Consider the following 22,210-nt stretch of genomic DNA (forward strand, 5'->3'; position numbering starts at 1 on the left):
TCATCCTTATCCTTGGGCTAGTGTAGGGTAGTCTTTGGCTTGATATTTTTGTGCACCACCATAACCTCCCTCTACCTCTTTCATGTGGTAAGCATCAAATTCCCTATCGTGAATCAAATTCAGTGTGTGGCATGAATGAATGCTTTTCCAAACAAACATACAAAAAAAAAAAAAAAGGAGTATGTGTTATAATTTGGTATTTCTACATCATGGGGCAATTGGTATGAAAATTGCTCCACAATCAACAAATCTCACACCATAATCCTCTTCTTTGGAGTAAGGGATTTATTTCTCTTATTTCCACATAGTGTGTCATTATCAAGCATTCATTTTAGTGGTTTCCTTCTCTCTTACATATAGTACACCACACCTCCTCAAGCATTTATTTTCCCTTTCTAGGTCCTATAATCACAATGCCAAACTAGTTAGTAATTTTGAATGGACCTGCACCATACCTGCATCATTATCTCCACCTATAGGTATAAAATCTATTTGCATGGCTATATCCAATGGCTATGGATGGCAAGCTACCTTATAATAATTTAATTGAATCATGATCTGTGATAAAAACCCTACTATGAACCATTCTCGATTCTATGCATCATAAATATAAATGTCAGTCTATCCATCAAAACATTAAATTGATGGTCATAATTGCAAAAAAACTCACCAATATTCTACTTGATTTATTTTGATGTCTATTATACACTATGATTCAAACTTCATTTTATGAAATTATTTTAACAACTCCTGCTTTATATCCTCCAATGTCCTAGGATATCTTGGGGGATTGTAGCCTTATACTTCATGTACCATGCCAACACATGGTCTCAAATGATCATTTCTAATTGGAAAATATTTGTCCCCTCATCTAGAATTTTCTTGATTATCTAGACTACCTAAAAAATGAACCGATGTTTTTGAAGATCTTGTTTCCCAATCACATGGAACACTAGTAACCTTTGTGTAGAGTCAACAACATCCGTATTGTTATCACTCAGATTTTCCTTAGAAGTTATTTGAAAGAAGGAAAGGATCCAAGGTAACTACAAACCAATATTTTAAGTATGGATCCTAGCCAATCTATACTCAGAGAGGGCTTTCTCTTTATGATTTATCGTTGTTTTAATACGATGTTAGGCTAGTTATGAATGCTCAAGGGATTTATTGTGATTTGTTTGGTGGAATTAAAGAAAACAAATGGGCAGAGTAGATATCTGGGCCATTGGGCTATGGAGTCAAGTAGGAAAGGTTTATCAGGATTTGATTAATCACTGAGGTAAGAGTTCACAAGGCAAGATAGCACAACAAGGACAAATCTAAAGGTTTCAATGGATGGAGTCCAATTAACCAGGACCAAGGGCAATGAAGAATCCTGAGCAGGGATCAAGCTGAAGAAGGGAAGATTGGCAAATAGCAAGGGCAGTTAAGAATCCTATACCAAGGGCCAATAAAAGGAATGAATTACAAAAATAAGGGAGAAATTAAGAATTTCCAAACTTAAGAAATTTAGTGGAAAACATTAAATGAGCAAACAGTTAAAAGAGAGAGCATTTAAGCTAATTCTGATAGTATTATTCCTCGTTTTCTTTTAAGAATTGTAAGAAACACTTATGATTATCATATTTAATAACATGAAGGAAAACAATATTCAAACTCAGAAAAATGATACTTATTTGTTTCCCACGGTGCACATGAATCTAGTGAAATGTCCTCAGCATTATTTAATCCAGTAAACCAGTCCAGCCTTGATTACAATAGCTCCTTTAGCATCAAAACAAAGTCTACATAAATGCTTTTTAGTCCACACTAATTACTTCGTTTTTTGAAGTATTTATACAAAAAATATTACAAAATATCTCATAACTATATGATATTTATTTTAGGAAATAAAAGTTATCTTCCACAAGAATATAGAGACAAATGGAAAACAAATTGTTTGTTGTCCCTCTATTTGTGAAAGTGTTGGATGCTGGAATTCGAATTTGTCTCATGCAGTTGTCTTGGTAATTGTGTGTTGGACTTCACTCTTATCTTCACCTACTGATACTCTTTACTTGTGTTGATACTCTTTACTTGTATTTACCAGACTTTACCGTAGTAAACATTTTTACTCCATGGATTTACTATAGTAACTTTATAGTATATCGGTCATACTGGTCCACCATTCATCATTCGGTATTTTCATTATGATCATTTTCCTGTACACTTCATCATCTTCTGTGTACTTAAAAAAATTGGGCCTATCGGTTAATAGGTTTTTCACTTCATATTCTATGTAAAATAGGCTTTCCAAGCCATCATAAAGAACCTTTCCTGTAGGTAGTGCTTTTACTGCTGAAGAGTTGGCTTGGCTCCTGGCCTGTTTGTTTAGTCTCTGGATGTAATCATCATGTGTCATCAACTTGTCATTTATGACCAGTGGGCTTGGAAGATCTTTCTCTCTCAAGATGCCATATTTCAACATGAAGTCATCTATATCTGCTTGAATACTTTGGTACCTTTTCTCCAAGTTAAGCATCAAGTTCCTTTTAGTAAGAACTTTCTTACTTTCAAGGATGGTGGTTGTTCTATCTTCAATCTCTAATGCATCTAGTTGGTACCTATTGCTACTATTCAAGAAATCAATTAACTAATTTGCCTCTTCAGGGTTATCTCCTAATTCTTCTTTGGTCTTCTGTATAGCTTCCACAACTATCTTCACTAGTTCAGTCTATTCAAAAATTATCTGGATAGAAGGCCAAATATCATTGATGGAATCAATGATATTGGCCCACAATATATTTCTCATATCTCCCAGTGGTTTTTCTAGTCTTAAGTTCTTCTCCAGAATTTTGAGTCTCTCCTCCATTCTTTTGTTTTTCCTTTCTTCTTCTTTTTTCTGAATTTTTGACAGTTCATAATTTATTTCCATGCTTGATATCTGTTCTTTGAGCCTTTTTAATTTTGTAGCCTGGATACTCATCTGTTCCATAGCTTTGATAACTTCATCTGTCCTTTTTTCTATTGACTCTACACTGGTTGATGTACCTGTAGTTAGAATAGCCTCTGCCACTGGTAGCGTTATTACTGGTGGAAGTCCTGGTGCCAAAGAAGTTGCCACAGTGGAGGGTACTATTGTAGAAAGCATGAGTATGATAACTTGAGGAGTGGTGGCCATATCACTCTACTTAGACTGTATTGCTTTCCCTAATTCCTATTCAGTTTCTTTTAATTGATTATTTAACTTAAGGACTAATTCCATAAGTTCTTCTTCCTTTTGTTTCTCTATGAATTCTGTAGTTTGAGGATGACGGAGCAGAGGGATCTTAAGCTGCTTCTTCAATGTAGCTATATCATCATTTTTCTTCTTAATTAGTTGTTTAGCTGCTTTGACATCTTTGGGATCATGTCCAATTCTATCACCAAATATTCTAAAGTTTTGATTCTAATGTCTTTCGCCTAAGAGGAGGCCTTTTCCAAATGCAGTTGTGCCATGGTGTTGTGCAATGAATTTTGTAACTGATATGTTGTAATGGCTTTATTAGTCATCATGGAATAGACCATTTCACCAGTCTTCTTCTGCAGTTCTATTTTGTCAATCGGATTGATATCCTTGGCTAAAACTTCAAAATCAGTTTTCAAATAGTCAGCCATTGACCTCGACTACTATATAGTTGGTTTTAGGAAGCTCATTTGCATTTTTCCTTCTTTTATGTCAAAAGCTGACATAAGCCTGGTCTGATTAGTTGGAGCCATTTTAAGGTAATGAGCATAGGTTTGAGCTTTTAATTTCATTCCTTGCTTTGATTTCTTTGTATTTCCCTTTAATTTCTAAGCTATTTTTAGAGAAAGCTCTGAAAGAAGACACTTTTTTGCTTTGTTGTCTTTCTAATGCTTGTATATGGGAGGTGGATGGTGTACCACCTACTGGGATAGTTTGCATACTATCTATCTTTTCTACCATTTCTTGTGGTCTCTTCAGTATATTCTTCCTCTGCATAGGGGTTCAACATTTTCGTTTAGCAAAGTTTGATTAATAGGCTTGCTGGAAGGAGTGGCCTCTTCTCTATCTCTTTTGAGACTTCTTTCCTCATTGAGAGGGGTCTGCAACATAGGAGGATTGCTCATGATTTCCTGAGGTTGAGCTAGCTCTTCTGAGATTTTGGGCTGCTCATATTATTGTTGTTATCCTGAATGTTCCTGTTGTCTTGATGGCTAAGCTTGTTGCTGAGGAATTTGGTTTCTCTAAATCTTCTACCTGTCTTGATATATCTTGATGTTTTGATGGCTGTGTACTGGGTTCTGAGACTGCCTTTGAGATGAAGTATCTCCTAGCACATGTACAAAGGAATTTTCATCAAATCTTCTTTCTAACTCTACCCATACATTGTCAACTTCAACTTATGTGCTATCCTACTCTATTAAAGTGCCTTCCATCCACTCATATTGGCTGGCATATTGTTCAATCTATGGGATCCTATGGTGGATATATGGTGATAGATAATGTTTATGCTTTCTATCACAAATGAAGCTGTGAGGGTCGTAGGCCCAGATGAAACTCTTTTTAGTCTCAGATTCTGGAGTATTTCATCTGCCACCTTTCCTGCTTTCCCGTTGTTGCAAATGAATGGGCCTAGGTGATCCTTTATTCTCAACTAGGCTTTCTTCTTGGTCTTAACAAAGTGAATATCATCAGAATTTATCATTTGCCTATAGTACTCCAGAGCAAACAATTGCATGGGGAGATATCTAGGTAACTTATAAGGAGGCAGCTCACACCCATAGATTCTAATTTTAGTATGGTTTTGGTATAAATACCAATCCCCAACTTTGTATTGTTTAGACAGCTAGAGAACCCTCTTAATGTCTGCACTAATTCTGGGAGGGGGACTTCCTATCAACATTGTAGTCATTGGATGTACAAACTGGTCAATAAAATCTGTATATGAGTAGAAGAAGAAAGACCTGTGGAAAAGAGAAGTCCAGAAAATGATAGATCTAGGATTCCCTCTGGTATCAAGTTTTTGTACAGAGAAGGGAAACCTATTAGTCTGGTAGTAAAGAAATAAGTGATACAAGATTGATGAGTATTTGAAGACTCTTTCATTCTCCAGTCTCATCAACTAATCATGCATTTTATCAGCAATGAACTTGGCATAATCAAATTTGACTACAGGAGGTTGACCAAGGGTAAAAGTAGACATGTAAGAAAAGGTCATCTCATCAACATATTCATTGGTGGAGAAACCTAAAATGCATGCTATCATTGTGACAATATCTTTGCCCAGATCAGAAAAGATGATGGACATGTAAGGAGGGGGGTCTTTTGGCATATGCCCTTCTTTAATGAAAGTCTGGCAAATTTGGGAACTTCTGGAACTGGATAGCTTTGAAGATATTTCAAGTAAATAAGAAATGGAAAGGGAAATGAAGTCATGACCCCGATCCAACTGTAACATCTCATTTATGGATGCGACTATAGTGGTGAATAGGATTTTCTAGTCTAGAGACATCACAACTCTCATAATAGGGTCGTAGTTGGCATGGCAGTAGTGAATAATATCTGGGAAGATGCAGACACTGGGGAATTGATACTTGGGCAGGTTTGATTCCCAGAGACCTATCTTATTTGCATGGTTTAAGTAATTATCTTTGTATCTGAAATGCAATTTCAAAGGGGTTTCATCAAAGGTGAGGTCCTTTATTTGAAAGTCTCTGTCAGCTAGGGGAAGATGGTCTAAATATCTGTGGGATGTAGTGACTAGCCAGACATCCAGGGCAACTAGAGCGTCCATCCTTGGTTCTTGTGGATTCAAGGATGAGGGTAGGGAATTCTAGGGAATTTGTGAAGAATTGGGTTGTTTCAGGGAGTCTCTAGACTATTGAATAGCTTGTTATCACTAAATTAGTTGATTTTCACAACAATTTAGTCCAGGTTGAATACGAAAATAGGGTTTCTCCATAAAAAGCATAAATACCTAGTTATGGTTGCATAAAGGGATAAATGACTCTGGTGCACTGTTTGGAAGGAGCGCACGGGTCTCCAATGATAATCTGGAGTTCAGCAGCTTCTAAAGGTTGACGGTTGGAAGCAAGCTAGCAGATTGAACGTACTCTGAGTGTGCATGGAAAATAGAAGGTTCTTTTCTTGGTAAAACAAAATAATGAATATTTTTGTTTTTATTTGGCAAAGTCAATGTTTTTGCGGGTATAATGGAAACGACAGTTGGCGCCAGTTAACAGATGGGATATTTTGTCATTTAGCAAAGGTGGTATGCGGGGCTGGTAAGTGGAATCTATCGCACTACTTATGAGGGTGTAGTTGTATTGGAAGAGGCCTGCTCGATGCCACTCATCGTGTGACACATAGCAGCGGGTGAATAGTGAAACCACTCGTATCATGAGGTAAAGTTCGGCATTGGAGGCCGCTCGATATGAGTGTCAGTCATTAGATCTGAAGACATCAGATCATATGATGGTTGGGGAAGGGACTTGATCAGGATTTAATGGAGGGGCCCGATGGGGTAGTAACTGTGGATTAGGGAGATTAATGACGTCGGGGGCGATGTGATTGGAGGAAGGTTCTTAATTATTCACAATTTGATTAATTAATTCCTTTTTAATGCAGCAGAGGGTTATAGGTCTTGATCGCAGATAGATTAATTAATCTATCTAATTACTTCATTATTTAAGGTTTATATTTCAAACTGGGGTGGGATATTAATATAAAGGATTTTAATAATATATACGGGGACAAGGTGTATTTTCTGGGAGTTAACTATAATAAATTAATGTTAATATGAAATGGAAACGAGATAAGAATGTGGTAAGTAAAATGTTTTCGAAATATATTCACATTTTCCCATTTAAACATTATAACTTAGGATTATGTTCATTTTATGGGTTTTTTGTGAGAAGGAGTTTTGTATGAGGATAATTAATTTTCCTAGGCAAATAGTGATTTTACTTTAGGAAAAGGGGTTTTTAGGGGAAATGATCCGGATTTAAACAGGAATGCAACAAATTACAGAGATAACCATAAATACAGAGATGAGATAACCATAAATACTGAGATGCAGAAGAAATAATACTTCATTTCATTACTGTCAAATACTGAAATGTGCTTACAAATAGAAATAGAAATAAATCAGTTAGGGCGATGGTAGCTTATCTCTGAGAAGAGATGTGGTGGCTACATGCCTCTGAACTGTTTTGAACTGTGTTACAATGAGGCTCTAAGGCCTATTTATTGTTGAGAAACAATGGAAAACCCTTAACATTCCAAAACCTAAGCCTAGAAGATGAAACGCCAAATTGTGGGCCCCGTTTGGGTAAATTGGTACATTAATTTCCCGGGGTCGTAACTTTGGCATATGATCTCCATTTGACACGTACAATAGCTCGTTAGAAAGATCTATCCGAGCACTACCACTTTGGGAGGCAACATGGGTCTATTAACCCATGTTGCCCCAGATTTCCCAAAAAGCATCGTTTAGGGCCTCAAAATGGCTCCGGAAGTTCAGGACCTGAAAAACTACTAAAAATAGTGAACTGTGCTACAATTTAGGAAACTGAAAACGCTGAAAGAGACAGTTGTGGGGGTCCAAATGGGATAGGTTGGTGGCCACCAACATCCACCTGGATCATTCCTCCCCCCTTAGGAAGCAATGGTCCCCATTGCGTTGAGTTCCTCCATCTGTTGAACTTGGTCCCTGGTGAGCTATTTTGCAATCTCTGACGTGTTCATAAATGGTGGGAAGCATGGTCGACGATGGTCCACATTGATCACTTGGTGCAAGCGAATGAATGGAGGAATGCTATGCTTCAAAGCATTGTTACCCGTAGCCTTGGTACTGGTGTAAGGACCATGTCGGTGTGGTCTGAGTTTCTGATGCGTTCTGGTAAGGCGTTCTCTCTGCAGATGCAACCAAACTTTGTCGCCCACCTGAAACTTGTGTGGTACCCTTGTGGGTGAGGAGAAGTTTTTCTTGTGTCTTGTCATGGCTGTATCCCTTTGTTGCTGATGCTGCATGGAGGAACCCTTCGCGGGGATCATGGATGTGATGACAATCTTCCCCTTACTTTGGGAGTAAACCAGATAGATGAATTTCCTGGTCTGGGAGATGAGCTTGCTGCGTTTCTTAGTGGTGATCAAAGATGTGGCAGTGGGTGGGGCTACCTCTGGTATCCTGTATAATGAATTATTCAAAGAAATAATGACAGCACGAGGCCTAGACTCATACACAGCATGTCGCCTCCACAAGTATGGTTGGCCTAATAATACATCACAAACATCCAGAGGTGTAACATCACACAATACCTCGTTTGTGAAGGGTTTGATGCTGTAGGGAAGGCGACACTGCTGGCGAACTTTTATATCTCATCCTTCATGAAGCCACCCAATACTGTACGGTTGTGGGTGTGGTGTAGTCGGTAGGCCCAACTGCTTCACGACCTCTGCTGAAACGAGGTTCTTTTGGCTGCCACTGTCGACAATGAATTGTAGTGGCAAACCTTCACCCACATCTATGAGTGGAAAAGACGCTCCCCCTCTTCTGGATCATTCTTGATCTTGGCAGTGGCAACAGTGGCACTGGGATCTGCATCAATGATCTGCTTCCCTTTGCCATTCCCCTTGTCAGGTTCTGGCTCAGGGTTAGAACATGCATCTGATTCGGAAGCCTTCAACTCGGCCACCAGCGACTGCTTGGTCCGACACTCACTTCTGTTATGAGTGGGACTCTTGTGGAACTCACACCACTTTCCTGTGTCCTTATTCGGCTTCATGGTGTTGTTCTTTTCTTGCGGCTTTGACGGGTTGTCTTGGGTCACCCCGCCTTGGCTTTGTCCTTTGCGCTTCGGATTTGCAGATCCAAAGTCTCGCTTCTTCTGTTTGAACTTTTGCTCGATTTTGACAGTGTATCGGTATGCTGTGCCGAGTGAGGAGATGTTCAAGAACCCCATCTCTTCCTGGATGTATCTGTGTAGTCAACCGCGGTATTTGAGTACCAGATGCAGCTCAGAATCTTTGATACCCAACTGTGTGTGAAGGGTATGAAAAATGTTTGTGAACTCCGGCACATATTGGTCTCGTCCCTACCGCAGTGTGGTCCATTTGATGTATTTGTCCTCATAGCCTCCGACAGGGTAGTACTGCTCCTTGATGGCATCCCGAAAGTCATTCCAAGTGGGTGAGGCTGAAAATAGTGAGCCTGTACTTTCATCCTTCTACTCGCAGTAGATTTCCCACCAGTCCTTGACGTGGGGGGCTACTATGAGAAGAGCGAAAACAATCTTTTCCCGACTTGAAAATTCATGAACAGAAAAATACCCATCTAGCAGATTTAACCATTTATCACGGCATCTGCATCTATTTGACCCTCGAAGACGGGGATTTCAAAATTAACTTATACCTTAAATGGTGTGGCGTTTCCAGAGTAGCTGCTAGAAGCTGATGCGTCGCCTATGGGTAGCCGTTGAAGGATCTGCGCAAAGCTATCCATCATCGCGTTCCTTTGCCGCTCGAGCGCTTCTTCGAGAAAGATTTTGATAGGATATCCTAACCCCTCATCTTTCTTCTCATCCACCATGGGAGGCCATCGGGATTTGCGAGGCTGATCTTGCAAATGTTTGACCAATTCAAGCCCTAACTCCTTATTTCCGACCTCGTTGGGGACATGCAAAGAAAAACAGAGAAAAAGCAGACCGCTTTGATACCACTGATCCAGATTTAAACAGGAATGCAAAAAATTACAGAGATAACCATAAATACAGAGATGAGATAACCATAAATACTGAGATGCAGAAGAAATAATACTTCATTTCATTACTGTCAAATACTGAAATGTGCTTACAAACAGAAATAGAAATAAATCAGTTAGGGCGATGGTAGCTTATCTCTGAGAAGAGATGTGGCAGCTACATGCCTCTGAACTGTTCTGAACTATGTTACAATGAGGCTCGAAGGCCTATTTATTGTTGAGAAACAATGGAAAGCCCTTAACATTCCAAAACCTAACCCTAGAAGATGAAACGCCAAATTGTGGGCCCCGTTTGGGTAAATTGGTACATCAATTTCCCGGGGTTGTAACTTTGGCATATGATCTCCGTTTGACGTGTACAATAGCTCGTTAGAAATATCTATCCGAGCACTACCACTTTGGGAGGCAACATTAGTCCATGAACCCATGTTGCCCCAGATTTCCCAAAAAACATCGTTTAGGGCCTCAAAACGGCTCCGGATGTTCAGGACCTGAAAAATTGCTAAAAATAGTAAACTGTGCTACAATTTAGGAAACTAAAAAAGCTGAAAGAGACAGTTGTGGGGGTCCAAATGGGATAGGTGGGTGGCCACCAACATCCACTGGATCAGGAGATGAGTGAATGATGAAGGGGTTAATGTTGATGAGGGGGTTTTAGCACTTGGAACCTATAAATCATTGGGTCAAGGGTCTAGTCCCTCCAAAAGTCAGAGAAATGCTCTTAGCCCCTTTGACATAAGGTTTCAGGCGCTTAGATTGTTATTTGTGAGGAAATTAGTGAAATTATGGGTAAAAGGAATGAGGAAATTAATAACTTGACTTTGTAAATGTCTCATTGTTATCCACATTTTTAAAGTAATATGATGATGGAAGTAAATGATATGAGTTTCAACTAATCATTCATAATACATCATTCTGCAACCATTCATCTACTTAGCCACCTACACATCCTACCATTTTTTCTACTTTTTATTTGGGTGCACTTAAATTGGGAAACCCTTATCAAACTTTTCTTTTCTTTTACAATGGTCTACCTAAGTCTAACCTTATTATGTCCAAGGGCTCAGATTAAACTATTGAGCTCCTTTATTTACTCTACCTATCTACTTATCTACCAAGATTAAACAGTTTGGTCAGATTTTATTCTCTATCTATAGACATAAAAACTTTAAAGATGAAGTAGTCAAGTTTAAACTATTTGACTACCATGGATTGTCGTATAAGTAACAAATTGCACACAACCATTATTATACCAAAATAAAATAGCAGTGGCATTTTTACTTGCACACTTTCATGGTCTTTTTCTTTGGGGTTCATACTTTTCATCCTTTTTGACCTTTTCTTTATTTCTTTTTTCCTCCTTTGATCTTTCTTTTAGGACATACCCTCCTTACATTTTTTAATTTTTTTGGATTTTTAAATATGGAAAACATTTGCAAAAAGCAAAAGTATGTACATATTACAGAGATAAACTAAGTCAATCATAAATTATAACACCTATTGGTGTAGGAACGTAACACGTATATTGTCTAGTGTCTATTTTTTCATAATTCAATGCCTCTTTCATGAATGGGATAACTTTAGATGCTTCTCCTATCCATATTCATGTACCCCTCCTCTTGTTTTTCCATGTTATTCCCTACTATCACACTCATTGTCCAAATGTCTATTGTTAGTTTACTCTAATGGCTGAAAAAAATATAGAAAACAAAGAAAAAATTTACCTTAGATTCTAAAGGTGTGTGTGGGGTCATTGGTTTGATCCAAGGGATGGCCACAACTTGGACAATGTGATGCAACAAATCTTTTGTCCTATGCTCTTCATCTTCCTCCTCCATCCCATATCTATTGATACTTGGACAATATACTTCCCACCATATTTTATGTCGCAGTAACCTTATCCTTTATCTTAGGTGAAGGGCCCTCTCCATGGCACAACACTCCAATCTTGGTGTAAGCACTCCTCCTCTGCATCAATTTTTGTTCTCTTTATCTCTCAATCTTCCTAGTGGCCTAGTTCTTTTTCTAATCTACACACTTTGATTCCACATGACATAACACTTCTTGGGTCTCCTATCATAGATAGGTTATGTCATAGTTCTGTTACCTATGTTTGAACCATGGACATATCTTGTCCCACTATGCAGATTTATAACCGCATTGCTAAACTTGCTTGCTCTCAGTGATGATGTGTAGGTTTTTACTACTTCTAATCTGACTATGCCACTCACACTCCTACGCCTCTTGTGAGATCTCCACCTCCTCTACATATCCTCTTCCAACATCAAATAGATTGCATCTCCCATCCCTTGTCTCTTTCTTAGCATCATGCCCTATATTTTAACTAAGCATTCATCTCCTTTACGATGCACTACTATCCTTCTCCATCACTCTTTACATCCCTTGTCTCTTCTCTAGTTAGGTCATCCTATGATCAACTCCCTGACTCCTTGTGTAACATAGAGGTTTAGCTGCTCATCTTGCTAGACACTAGTAACATGATGTCTTTGTCATAGAGTAGAATTTTTCTCCAAGTGGGTAATATCTCAAATATCATCCCTAAGGCTCCCAAAATAAGTATCTTCTGGTGGGGGTGGAGGACTGAGTGGAATCTACTGCAAATTCAACCATGTATATTTTTAACATGCTACCTAACCAAAAATCAACAATTGTAAATATTGGGTTTCTTACCAATTTTACCCTTAATAGCATATCTATTAGCTAGTTTATGCCTCTAGAAAATTCTACTATCCTCATCACTCTTCTTATAGCCTCAACCACCCCCACAAGATGATGGGTAAATTTGCAAAGAAAATATCATGGAAATAAAAAAAGATGCACCTCTGCAACCATTCTTCTAGATTGATATGTGAATTCCTAGATTGTTCCATCGTGAAATCATTTTATCTATGGTCCAACCACTATTATACTTATTATCTATTTGATCTCCACATCCCATCTCTAACATAGAACTTTAACTACCACAAATGAAATAATTGGTTGGCACGTTGGGGTTGACCCAAGGTTCAAATATAAGCCAAAATAGTTCCCTCGGATATCAACATTTTCAACACATGCAAGCAAGTTGGGTCTCACCTGAGGTATATTGATGGGTTTGGAAAAGATTTGAAGTTTATGCAATGGAATAGGGGAAATAGAGACAAATCTAGTCCATAATAGCACACCCAAAACTTGTGCACTTTCCATATGTCAAAAATATATTCATTAAACATGTTTACACTCAAACACGTTTACAACATGCATAAAAACATTCCATATGAGAAACTACGACATGAATTCATCAAGTCAAACACATTCATTAATGAAAAAGGTTATTTACATAGTTATTTACATTATGCTTCAACCATAAACTATCCACACAAAAAATTCGCAAGAAACCCTACAAGGAATTTGTATGTCATTCATTGATTACACCATTGATACGAAATACATAAGAAATAGAACCATGCAATTGGTATAGAACCTCTAGATATTTCATATTCATATCAAACATTAGTAACAAAATTTATAAAAAATAACCATACACCCAAATATTAAAACTCATATATCATCAATCATATCACACTATTTATCCAATGCCTTTACATTAACCAGACTAAAGATTAAATCTAGAACAATAAACTATAAAAACCATAGTACAACCATAGAATAGAACAACAATAAATATAAGAATAAAACAGAACAATCATAAGCATAACCTACTATCGTCAACAAAATCTCTATATATAGATATAGTAATCAACATCTAGCTCATTGAAATCTTAGGGCAGCTCACCCAGCAAACTCACCCTGATGTGTTGTCCTCATATGTGTCGAGATGCAATTGATTACTATTCCATATTGGGCTACATCACCACCACTACTCATAACTAACCAACCTTCACGACTAGAGGATACATTATTGATCGCATAACTTTCAGTTATGACATAGTCTTCGTAGCCTACATTGCACATTTGCATGGTATGTTCTAGACAATCTCCACCATCCTTTGCATGGTTTCTCCATACTTTGGAAAATTTTCAAAATTTTCCTTCCTTTCCTCCTTTTTCCTCCTTGGAATGAACAATTTTAGTTGAGATCCTTGGTGGTGTGAATTCGTTCAGACCTCGTAGTTTCTTAAGCAGTGTGGAACTAGTTTGGGGGGGCCAACAAACCTGGCCCATGCTTACCCATTTCTCTTTTCTTTGTAATGTAGTTTAGCTTAGTTATTTTACTTCATTATGATAGGTAGATCAAATCTTGTTTCCTTTCTTTAAATTCGTATTGAAGTATACATTGTTTCATTTATATGCACCAAATACTTCTTGCTCTAATCATTGAATGGTTTTTCGTTGCTCATAGTTGTGTTTTTTTTGCAGGACCAAGAATGTTCACTAAATGAAAATGACATGCGTTGAAACACTCTTGGTTTTTAAATACCTGGTATAATTAGTATGACAGACTTGTAACCAGTCAAGTAGGGGATTTTTGCACAACCCAGTGACCACCATATCGTTGTTTATCCCTTTATTTTCTTGCATTAATGATTGTTAATTTGTTTAATATGTGTTGGCTTGATGTGGCCTAACCCAAGTTCAGAGTTAATTAGCCAAAAAAATCCATACACTATTGGCCCTCTCAGCATCAGCCAACAGTGCGTGGACTGAAGTCTCACCTGAAGTAGTATGGGGGGATGTTGGAACCATGTTTCGCACCCTTGAGATGCCTAAGGGGTCGATTTAGTCCAACTCTGCGTACCTTCACGCATGTCACTTCATGCACTGTCCTGACCTGTGATACCTTCGCGATCTGTTAGGATCGCCTTTCACGTAGCCCTAGCTAGGGGCTGAGATGCTTTCGTGCTACTAGGGCAGTGATCTGTCCTACTTCCCCAAGTTACACCACGTATCTTACTTATCTTCTTACAATTGTTAGTTAACTTCATGTAAACAGATACCTTATCTCACATTTACTTAATCAACAAAATCAAATACGTTTGCGCATGATATATACAACAGAAATGCAATTTATAACCAATATATTCGATACAGAAAAAAACAAATAAATACACATAAATGATGTAAAACTTCTGTTTATTAATGCTTCAATAGTTACAGACTCAACTCACCCTGCGCACTACCCTACAGGGTCCGCACACTCAGCTACAGACTACTAGGCCTCTACACACTCAGCTATAGAGCCTTCTCCTACTCTACGACCCAAAGACTTGACTCTACACTTAAATCTTCCGCTATCCTTCTTTTCCATCATCATTCCTTCTAATTCTCTTATCTCTCAACTACTTAGAGCCTCGCTCTATTAATACAATCCCTTGGTCCATGGACCATGGGTAGATTTCTAAAGCTGACATTACATTGCAAAATTGAGGGCGAACAAACCTATGACTCATTTACAAATTTGTGCTCTGTGCCCACAAAATGTGGAGTCTTTACATCAAATTTACAACTCTTAACCAAAAACAGGGCTTTAAGCCCCAAAACTTTCCTTAGGGGATGTTGTGCCCAACAGGCCCCCAACACAAACATCATGACTTGCCCTCGAGTCACTCTGTCAGTATGGAGATCTTCACGCGGAGACCTCCCAACTCTGCCTAGACTGCTGGAAGATCAACAGTGCATTGAGAAGTTGCCTACTGCACTTCCTGGATGCGTTGTTTAGAGACTGTTGTAGCTAAACTACTGCCCCACATCTCTTTATAGTCCCGCACCTTATTTCAGTTGCCTGGAGTGCTAAGACTATGCTTCTTTCGGCTAGTTAGATAGCGAGGCCACCCATGTATGGCTTCAACCGATTGCCATTCACTTTTCCGGGGAAAGCTTCTCCATTTAACTTCTCCAACTACACTGCGCCACCATCTATGATTTTCTTAATAACATATGGTCCCATCCCATGTAGCAAACTAAAAAACTCTTGGCGGTGGACCCCAAGTTTGTTAATTTAATCGAGCTCATCCTGCTCTATTACTATAGTTTTTCTATCAAGAAAGTCCTTTATTCCTTCCTCAAGCTTCTTGACTTCCACTTCCACCATGGTGCTTTTCTCCCTCAATCAAACTCTTTCATTCACGATTTCTTGGAGCTTAAGATCACCCTACTAGATCTCTTCATCGAGTCCCAACTGTTCGTCTTCGACATTTTCCAATGGAGTGAGCCTTTCTTCTAGGGCTCCGCGGTCTATTACCCCTGCGAGCTCCACTATGCACGGATTAGACATGACAAGAATCCATAGGAATTATGGCTTCTTCTCCATTGACCAACCAAAAATGCATATGTCTGGGTACGCGCAGGTCCCAACCACTTCGTTATGCGTTGCATACCTTGTTCAGCGCATTGCATACCTTTTCAAATGCATCTGTGTGATTGTTCTTCCCACATACTATCTGTCTAACCTTAAGAGCCAGCTACACATCTGTCCTCCCAACACACGCTTATTGACCATACGTTTCAGCGCAGAGTTCATGCTCATCTGCGTAGGTTTTTTTCCATATGGTTGTATCCACCTGGCTAGATGTGCGCTTGGATCATCCCATCCATCATAATTGTCTGTTAGTCACATCTTAGGCTTCCCAAAACATGTGCGCATCATTCTCCTACATTCGCACCAGTCCTCAAAGATCCCTTTGTGCGTACCCCACCACCTCTCGGGCGTAGCGTGTAGTACCAAATTCAAAGCTTGGAAGCGTTGCTTTTCTAACAATTCTCTTTCAAATCTATCTAAGAAGGTATCTACCTTACTTATCCCATCATAAGTAGGCAGGTCTCTTACTTTTGTCGATATGTAGTGCAATGACCTTGTCATCATATTACAATTCCGTGTAGTCACCTCATGTAACCGATTCTACCATTGCTCTGTTTCGTCATCCGAATCCGAAGTACAGGAGCTCTCATGCTCCCATGCAAGCCACCCATCCGCAATGGGATTCACCTAGTCCTGGTTTCGCATTGTTATATTATAGATGCAGTCCAAATCATCATCACTTTCATAGTCACGTATTGGCTATGTATAGTGCAATCCTTCAGCAGGGTCCAAAGGCATAACTAAGCGTAGTGATTAGTGGCCCAATCAATTCCTAAGAATGTGGGGTAGGGATTGTTGTCATCAACAATCTCTATTACTTCAAAGTCTGGTAGCGCGCTCGCTCTCTCAATATCCACAGTGATTCCCGATAATTTCCCCATGGGTATTATTTTCTGCTGGTTCGCCATTCGCAACTGAATAGGAGACCACTGTAGCATAGGCCTCCCCATGCGCTCCATGTTTGTTTCAGTACAACATTTTCATCTGATCCTAAATCCAGAATTACTTAGTCCATCTCATATTCTCCAATCTACATGGTTAACCTTATTTCTCTTCACATCCTTGTCTTATGATTCCCAATCTTCTGGACTACACGTGGTTCTCCTGGTGCGGTCCCAACACATCTATTAATGAGTTCCTATAATCCATTTACAGCCTTACTATCACGCAATAACTTCATGCATGTTTCCAGGAACATTGTGAGCATGGATGGATCCATCTCTGCTCGGGTCTACCTTTTCTTCCTGAAGTGGATGCTCCCGTGAATCTCTTCTTAGCTTCCATGAAAGTTTCCCAAACACCCTCCAAGTCAAACTCCGCTTCTTTCGTTAGAGCTTCGCGAACCCAAGTACTAGCTTTGAGTTATTTTCCTTTGTCATCTCCAATGCGATTCCACTTTGGAGCACAATGTTCACATTCATATCTTCCTCACATGGCTCAAACCTCATCATCTACAGGTTCTGAGTTGGGGGAGGTGGTAGCAATCCCTTGTCACGTATCCTAGCTATCGGTGTAGGACAATCTTCCATCTCATGATCAAACAAGGTGCAATATAAACACGATGGCCACATCAGATTCATACAATCGTGGGCATAATGTCCTCGCCCTCTGCAATTGTAGCATACCAAATAACCGCGACCTCTTCCAGGTCCTCCTCTACCTCGACCTCATCCACACCCTGAAATATTGTTCGCGCCACTCCTACATTTTGGTCTAAGGGCCATGATTCAACATGAACTCTATAGGTGGGAGTTGTATCCATCATCAACTCATATCTCCCAAAAGTGTGTTCATCGTGTCCCACCGACCTACAAAAGTTATAGAACAATTATTGCAAATTTTGTGTATATTTTTGTAACAAATTATAGTTGTTCGTAACATGTTTTCCACCTATTTGGAAAATCATGCACCACAAGGAAAGTGCCACGCTAGGTCCTGCTTGAGCTTCCAGCCTTAATGGCATCGGTCTTCCTCCGACGAGGTAATTTGTGAACATTGGGCAATGGTCCTGATCATGACCCTGACCTTTGCATTTTACGCACCACACCTCTTCGAGCACTTCTAGTCAAGTTTTTCTATCCTATTTCAGACTCTGCATCTCCACCCATAAATTTTTCAACTGCATGTGGATTTGCTAAACTCCCAAGTTAGGATCCTGCATCGGGGTCTCATGTAGCCTCATCGCGATCTCTAAGGCCTCTGCCTGAGTCGTTAACTTCTTTTGTGATAGCAAACTCCTTAAATGTGGTGTTAGCGATGCTACAAACCATTCGCAATGTTGTCCATCCGTCAAATTCATATTAGCTTCACAAATTGTACACTTCAACCTTTGATCCAATTCCCAAGGAGTCTTTCCTGGTAGCATCGTGATTTCTTTTAATCCAAAGGTCGACTCTGCTTCAGACTTTGGCCTATTAAATTTTCTTTTTAGCACTTCTTGGATATCCGCGATTCCCATATTTGGATTATCATTCGAGTGCTTAATATACTAGGTCAGCACGCGGTCCTGCAAGGCGCTAACTAGTGTCGCTTTCTTTATATTGTCATCTATAACTCCCCACACTTCCCATACAGCTCTTATCACGAACCAAAATTGTTCCAAATCCTCATTTCCTAATCCCTTAAACACAAGAAACTTTATCGTGCTTGCCATATTAACTAGTGGTGGTGGCAGAGGTAGTACATGTGAAGATGGAGGTGAAGGCAGTGAAGCTAGTGGCGGTGTGGGTGGGGGTGTTATTCGCAGAATTCTTTGCCTTATTAGATGGATTGCACTTCATGGCGTGACCTTTGAAATTTCTTCCTCATCCCCTCGCGGAGGCGAAATGAAAGGGCTAGTTTCTAGTCCCTTATTTCCTTCGTTCCTGTAAGTTTTTCCACTTCATGTAGCATCGAACATCAAGGTAATTGCATAACCCTCTTTTCACACAATAACATTTTAATCCAAGTATTCAGGGACTTTACGTACTTACCTCGAAGTCTCTTGAGAAAGCATCACTCTTCCTCGCTATAGCTCACTGAAGTGTCAATTGTGAACTCTGTAATGAATCCTCCTATAATTCGATCGAGCTAGTGATCAACAGTGCGCATGACCTTATCCTCTGATGCTTCCAACCTCCATACTAACTCTGGGGTCCACACAATAGGATTGTTGAGTTTCCACTTTCCTTGGCTATCTGCTAGCTTCGCAATCCACTCGTACAACTCAGTAGGAAAATATGCAAAGAATATCTCATGGAATTATGTGTACATGTAGCATTCTAACCACTCTTGTTTTGTCAGTCATGGGTTCCTCTTCTCCTACGCTGTAAACTCATGAATCCTCCTATCCAACCAACCTTTAGTTTCCTTCTTAGTTGGATTCCAATGATACAACATCAGACATATCTATGTAGATTCCAATCCCGACAATGGAACCATTTGTTGGCTTGATGGGGCCTGACCAAGGTTCGGAGTTAATTAGCCAAATAAATCCCTACACTATTGGCCCTCTCAACATCAGCCCGTGGTGCATGAACTAAAGTCTCACCCGAAGTAGTATGGGGGGGTGCTGGAACCAAGTTTCCACACCCTTGAGATGTCTGAGGGGTCGATTTAGTCCAACTGTGCCTACCTTCGCGCAAGTCACTTCATGCACTGTCCTGACCTGTGATACCTTCGTGATCTGTTAGCATTGCCTTTCACGCAACCCTAACTGGGGGCTGAGATGCTTTTACGTTACTAGGGCAGCAATCAGTGCTATTTCCCCAAGTTACACCGCATATCTTACTTATCTTCTTACAATTGTTAGTTAACTTAGTGTAAACAGACACCTTATCTCACATTTACTTAATCAACACAATCAGATATGTTCACACACCATATAGACAACATAAATGCAATTTATACCCAATATATTCTATACAGAAAATCGCAAATAAATACACGAAATTGGTGTAAAACTTCTCTTTATTAATGCTTCAACAGTTATAGACAACTCGCCTTGCGCACTTAGTTACAGGGGTCTATGCACTCAGCTGCAAACTACTAGGCCTCTACGCACTCAACTACAAAGCCTTCTCCTACTCTACGACCCAAAGACTTGAGTCTACGCTTAGATCTTTTGCTATCCTTCTATTCCATCATCATTCCTTCTAATCCTATTATCTCTCAACTACTTAGAGCCCCACTCTATTTATACAATCCCATGGTTTGTGGACCTTGCGTAGATCTCTAAAGCCGACATTACATTACAAAATTGAGGGTGGACAACCCTATGACTCATTTACAAATTCACACTTCGTGCCTACAAAATGCGGATTCTTTACATTGGATTTACAACTTTTAACCAAAAAACTAGGCTTTAAGCCCCAACTTTCCCTGGGGGATCCCGCGGCCAACAATATGGATAAGTTACAAAAGGGTTTAAATACACACTATGACTTCTTCTCATTTACATGAATTCCCTTCATAGTAAGAGTAAAAGAGTGTAACCCAAGTGAGAAGGCTTTGTATTTCTACCCAAAATAACGTTCATCTCCTAGTCTTACTTTGTATGAATTCCTTTCAGTTCCCATCATGTAACATAGGTTAGTAATCATACCAATGATTTGAACTCGACACATATAGTGTAACGTATTGAATTTTATGAACATGTTGGTTTCTAACTTATGTTGGAATTATTAAGCAATTAATTTGACCAACATTTTGGCAGTATTGATGAGGAGGTGCTAAAACAGTTAGGGCATTAGTAGTCTAGTTTTCTTGCAAATGAATTTTCTTAATTTCCCCAACAATTAAGATTTGGAGTTGTGACAAGGTAATATTAGAGGTAATAGCTTGCACCATCACTTTGGTGAATCTTTACGAGCCCTTGTCATGTTTTTACAATATGTTTCTTCCATGAAAGTGTGTTTTATTTAATTTGATTAGTGGAAAGGAAGAAACTAACTCATGTCAAACAAATAACTTGTTGGCAACAAGGTATTGGTAGCATGAGGGAATCCAAGTGCATGATAAAAATTTATTTTAAATTATTATTTTTTAACATATTTCATTTATTTCTTTAACAAGATTTTATTTTCAAGGTGTTACAAGAACCCTCATGTGCTAGACAAGAATTAATAACTAGAAAAGAAGGTTACAATAATGTTAAAGCACCTATTGGAGAATGTTAGTCAAGATCTTTCTCAAATCCTAGTAATATTTAGTGCCTTTGGTAATTACTAATATATCTACCTCTCTAGAAGAGATTACAAAGAAAAATATCCATGATTCATCTCTACAATAAGATCCAAAACCCTTCTCTAATCACACTTTCCAACATACCAATGATACTAAAGAATCATCTACTATGTTTAGTGGAGAACATTTAGTAGATACTAAGGCCGAGGAATCCTCAACATGCCTACCATTAGATCACTGATGCACTCAAATCAGAAATGGCAGAGGAGGACATACAAAATGGATCAGATGGGTACAAGAGCAAAGGATATCATGGCTATATTGAATTTTAGTTCTATACAATCTTTAGGTTGGAATGCCACTCTTTTCATCAGCAATTCTTGACACCACATCATTCGAAGAAGTTGGTTTCTCATGATTTGGTATGCATTGAAGCATACTTTTCAAACTCAAATATGAGTAATTTTTTCATTTTGTTCTTGATAAGGCTTCAATGGAAATACTCCTACACTTGAAGGAGAATGTTCTTTTTCAAGTAGGATAAGGTAGTTTAATTAGTAAATGAATAAAATAGTAAAGATAAAAATGTCTAGTTATGAAAACCAAGTAGCTAGCACAACTAGGCATGAGTCTTGCTTGAAAACCATGCAACTGGTAGGCAATATTCAGAATAAATTTTGTTAGTTCATGTTTTCTCAAATGGCTCTTCAAATCTCGTTGGTTCTATACTTGATTTGGTTGATGTGGGATTACTTAAGGCCCACCTTCTAACAGATCTTTCCTCATTGGCTCCAACATCTTATTTGGGACCAAGATCAGAGGTAATTTTGAGTGCCTTATAGTTTTCATACATCAATGGAAGTGATAATCATCGACAACAATTCATTTTCAAATTCTACAGGTGACTCAACTTCAACACATCCATTCATACATGCTAGAATGCACTCTTTCACCTTAACCCTCGTTGACATCAATGGTTCGTTGT

This window comes from Pinus tabuliformis, chromosome 1_2, assembly GCF_031772625.1.
Source record: "Pinus tabuliformis cultivar Carrire ecotype Pingquan chromosome 1_2, CPIR1, whole genome shotgun sequence".
In the NCBI taxonomy this organism is placed as follows: Eukaryota; Viridiplantae; Streptophyta; class Pinopsida; order Pinales; family Pinaceae; genus Pinus; species Pinus tabuliformis.